We start from the raw sequence: 5,550 nt of genomic DNA, 5'->3' as shown, positions 1-5,550 counted from the left end.
CCGATCATGGTAGGAATGGGTATACATGAAATGCCGGTAGGTTTAGTGTTAAGACCCAAACATTGTATGTAGAAGAAAATTACCAAAAGACAGTTGGTAATAAGGTAGAAAATTTATTACAATAAAGCTACTTCTACAGTCTCAATTTCTTCCCAACAACTTTAATGGAAGTATGAATATTATTAACAGATGCAATTGCAAAACAGCTCTTTCAGGGGAAGGATATGAACTGTCCGACTTCGATTTAAATGTACTTTTGCAGAATAATTGTAGAGTGATCCCTTTTTGTGTATGTAAAATATTAGGTGCAGACTGAATAATTAAATAATTAAAGAGGGGCAATTATAGGTAGACTGCGGATCTTTATGCAAATTTACATTTTTATTAATAGAATTAACGAAATGGGAGCTTTGCAGAGGGCTGTCTCAACCTCTAAATATAACACTTCGTATCTTATTTTAAGTATTTCTTATATTTTTGGATATTAAATGCATTCTGTAGTTTTTTGAGAATTAAAATTTCCCATAAATGCATAAACATTCGTAGTCTAATTATAAGTTAGAAAACATGTACCAAGTAGGAGTCTATTGATATTGCAATGCTGTAGGAATTAGGAGAGTTTAATGATGCTCACATACCATAATCACATACTATAATCGTATACTGTAACCACATACTATAATCACATACTGAATCGTCTGTAAGTGTCACTGCATGGTGTAATCTGCACAATACATAGGAACAATCTATTTCATAATATACACAGAAGCTTATGAACTGAATTAACATTAAATTTTACAAAACATCCTGTTTTGTAAATAATTGTTGGTGTTATACAGAGCTATAGTTGTTCCACTTTAATTATTTATATATTAAAAACTATCAAGTATCTATATTATTCTGCAAAAGCACATTAAAATCCAAATCGAACAGTTCATCACCTTCTCTTGTACCTTCCATTATTGCAAAAGAAAAATGTTGTCCAAGATACACAAAAACTTATGAACTAAATTAACATTAAATTTTACGAGACATCCTATGAATAATTGTTTTAGTCATACAGAGCTATAATTGCACCCCTTTAATTATTCATATAATATATTAAAAACTATCGAATACCTACACCTAATATTTTACATACACCAAAAGGGATCACACTAGTATTATTATACAAAAGCAGATTGAAATCCAAATCGAACAATTCGTGACCTTCCCCTGTACCTTCCAATAATAATTGCAAATGAAAAAACCTCGTTCAAAATACAGTTTTGCTGCAAGACAGACCAAATTCCAACAAGCTCCCTTGAGGGGTTAATGGCCCTTTGCCACGCGCGTTGAAACGAGCGGGGAACGTGTTTTCGGCCTAAAACGGTGCGCGTTACAAAAGTGGCTAACTCGTTCAGCCTCTTCTGCCGCTCGTAAACGTACGCTGGATTATGTCCGAGCGGAGGCGTACGGCGCGCTTTGAAACCAGAGACGATTCCGAAGTTTCGTATTATTTCGAAAACCCCGAAGCGTCCGGCCCGATGCTCGACGATCGGCCGGCGTACGCTTCTTTCGCGCGTGTCAGATTGCTACCCGTCGGTTTTATTTTTATTTTTCTCTTTTTTAACGGGCCACGCTTTATGCGGACGTCCGATCCGCGCGGAAGTTTCTGCACGCTGACGTCTAATTACCGCGATCCTCGAATCACGATACGCCGCGTACTAATTAGCAATTACCCGTCACGTCGTACTTTCTGAGCGCGGCTCGGGTGGTTACAGCCGCGAAAAGGGGGGCGGCCGCGGGTCGAGGGACGATGGAGAAAAAAATACTTCATCGATCCCCGGGTGTTCGTCTCGTTAACCTGATTTAGGGAAACCATCCGTTCCGTTGGTTGCGCCAATTTAGCCTATTGTGCGTGGGCGGAACGAGTTTGTTGACTCTGACCGACGAAACAATTTCATTCATCGGTTAAGCCGCGACGTAAAAACCTCAGCTGATACCGCGCGGAACGGATCCCCTTGGCGTTTAAGTTTTTCGATCCCGCCAGGATTCAGCGCTAAACGCTCCCCCTCGGATCCCTGCGAAGCGGAGAAGAGGGATTTTTCAGGGAACCGTGACGCACGGCGCTCGCTACGCGAAGAACGTTGGATGCTTTTTGCCAACGACAACTAGCGAGTTCAAATTTTTGCCGGGCCGAAAGAAGAATACGCGGGAAAACGAACTGTTTGGGCGTTCGTAAATTTTGCACGATTTTGTACCGGCAGTTTGTAGCGACCGAAATTTGCGGCACGGGCACGAAACCTTTTTGGAATACTAAACGAGACCGGCAATGAAAGGTTAAAGGTAAATGTACACTTTTGACCTTTGGACGTGCATTGCCGCTGATTCGCGGCGAATGCGAAAGATGAAAGTTGGAGTATTTTCGACCGGTTCGATGGGCCGATTTATGTCACTGGTTTTCGATAGTTTGGCGAGTGTCCGGTTACAAAAATCGTTGAAGAATGAGTCAAGCTTGATTTTGCCAAGAGAATGAGTCAAGTCATTTTTGAGATCAGTTTTAGAAATCCTCGTTTCTACAATTTGAGATATGGTAATTTAAAAACAGTGTTGATTGGCTTAAAAGATACAGTACTGTCAGTGCTTAACTTTGAGTACTCGATAGTTTGGTGTGTCAAGCGGCGAGTGTCCAGTTACAGAAATTGTTGAAGAATGAGTCAAGCTTGATTTTGCCAAAAGAACGAGTGAAGTCATTTTTGAGATCAGCTTTAGAAATCCTCGAAATTTGAGATACGATAATCTAAAAACAAATACTGTTGATTGGCTTAAAAAATACAAGAAACAACTGTCAGCGTTCAATTTTGAGTACTCGCCAAACACTTTCAAATTACGTTTAGTCCAAGTCAATAATTTCGATTATTTTAAAAATTCCACATTAGTGACGTATATTAGCGTGACACAGAACGAGGAATAAATTTAATTTTCTCACATTTTTATTTAGACCACTTTCGTAGCTACATGCAGAAGTAGTAAGTAGCATAATTACGGAAATTGCAGTAGAACATAACTTATCATTAGCGTACAGACTTCCTGGATGTAAATCGATTATTGTTTCAGGGTGAAATAAGTCTACCTCTCTATTACAACAAACGTAACTGTTAATGAGGAAATCCCATTCAATGGATGTACGCAATTTGGTACGGTTCATCATTGTATTAAATTCGATACATCGATTGTGTTGTGCATGATCTGTTACTATGTTAATTCTAGTTGGTGTATGTCTGTTGTGCTGTGCAAATCATGTCAGGAATATTTCTGTAGGAGACGCCATTGATTTGAATTTGTTGTTATACCAGCTTCACGCAGATATTCTCCATTGTTATGTTATACGTAATGAAACCGCTTCGTTTATAGTTGTATTAACAAATTAAATACTAAATGGTTTTTTTAAAATTCATGTCTATTTTCTACATTTTATATTCAAAAATATATTACTAAACAGGTAATATGATTATTTCATAAAAATAATATTTTCCTTTAAATTGTCTTCTATAAACATTTAAATAAGATGCTGACAATTAAAAATATCTAATAATACCCAGACACATGTAAATTCTTGCAAATATTTATGTTTACCAAAAAATTATCACAACGTAAGTTAAAATTAATTCTGTTGATAAAAATCAGGAAATATTCTAGACTAAAGAAATCATGTAAACTATTGTTGACTGTAATTTGTTTTAAGTTATAAATCTACGTGTGTTGTTCTATTGTCAGTCCTGAATATCTAAGTAGGGAATATTTCATAGTTGTATTAAGAAAAATAATAGCAAGATAAATATATTGTGCAATATTAAACTTTTTTATCCATCAAACCAATTAGCTTCAGGCCTTGGAAATTCTAGATCCGCCACTGGCTTCTAGGTGTAAAAAATTTGGAATTTGTACCATCGGTATAGCTTCACGTAACATAGTGAAACTATTTATTCGAATATTGGTAATTTGTGGGATTCTTTGTATATGTTAACTCCATTTTTGAAGTGGTTTGTAGCTTCAGCAGAATCAGTTTTGCTAAATAAAGCGAACACATTGCGACTGTAGCACGAGTCGGTGTGACGAATAACAGTACTGACGCTATAAAAAATGAAACAATTGTTGTGTTGGTATAAATCCCTTCTTTCATTCGAGATACGTTCCATCTGCGTCAATACAGCGTTGGAAACGATCAAGTAATAAACGGAACGATTTTTGTAGCTCTGAATTCGGAATCGCCTTAAAGGGGTGTTCCAGCGTAATATATTTAAAAAATTTCATTTCTCCAATAAATCAAAAATACAATGCTTCGAGAATATATTTGAAAAATAATGTAGAGGGTTGAAATTAACCCCTGAATATTCGTCTCTTTTATTTTCAAACTCGCAAACTGGACTGAAACAAAAATTTTCCGACAAAAATTATTCCTTTTGATTCGATCTATCGAAGGGTAGAAGATTTATCGATCGTTTAAGAAACTAGAAAAAAGTTCTGAATAAAAATAATAATAATCTTTTCTAGAATATGAAGTTGTATAATCTATTTTTTAAAATACAAATATCTTATTCATTTCAATTATCCTGCGTTTTACTATCTGTTGTATACAATTTCTTAATAAATGTTAAAAGAATGTTGCTTGTCATGCAGCTAACGGTGTCAAGAAGTTCATTGATTGTCGGTAACCACAATTTAGCCAACGAAATATAACATCATCTATTAATTTTATTAACGAGTAAACAAGTAACGGAGTCACAATAAAACGATCGTTTCCAACTCTCTTGACGCACTTGATTTCTTTCATGAATTATCATTTCTTTGATAAATAAAATTTGTTTTGTAACATGTTTTATTGTTAATGTATTAACAATTTTTTAAATTTAATCCTTTCGAGGCGGATTTTTTTTAAAGAAAATAAAAGAGACATAAATTTATTCATTATAATAGAATAAAATAAAAAAATTCATTTCTTTTACTTCAGTACAAAAATGAGACATATACAGGGTGTTTGGCACCCTTGAGAAAAATTGTAATGGGAGATTCTAAAGGCCAAAATAGGATGAAAATCAAGAATACCAATTTGTTAATCGAGACTTCGTTAAAAAGTTATTAACGTTTAAAGTTGCGCTTGTACTGAATTTTTTTCTCGAAAGTGGGTAGGATTTCGGGGGTATGTATATTCACCAAATATGATTGTAATTGACCCCTATAACTGAATATAATTTTTTTAGTACGATTTGAAAATTTTTTTTCTTGCCAAACAATTTAGGCACCTACCCCCTGTCGATTTTTCTTAAAAATTCGTTTTTGATTTTTAGTAATTTTGTTTGACGCCTTATAGAAAAGTTGTCTAATACTTTTTTGTAGGTACCCATAAGTTCTATTTCAGAGAAAAGTTTCATAGAAATATATTCACTATTGCAGGAGTTATGGACGTTTGGAAATTGGACCATTTTTATGGGGTTTTTCTCATTTTGCAGGGCCAAGGAACAATTTTTCGAATATTCTTGGAATTTCTACACATTCTTCACTAAAATA

This window comes from Colletes latitarsis, chromosome 14, assembly GCF_051014445.1.
Source record: "Colletes latitarsis isolate SP2378_abdomen chromosome 14, iyColLati1, whole genome shotgun sequence".
Lineage (NCBI taxonomy): Eukaryota > Metazoa > Arthropoda > Insecta > Hymenoptera > Colletidae > Colletes > Colletes latitarsis.
The sequence above is the reverse complement of the archived record's forward strand: the minus strand, read 5'-3'. Positions refer to the sequence as shown.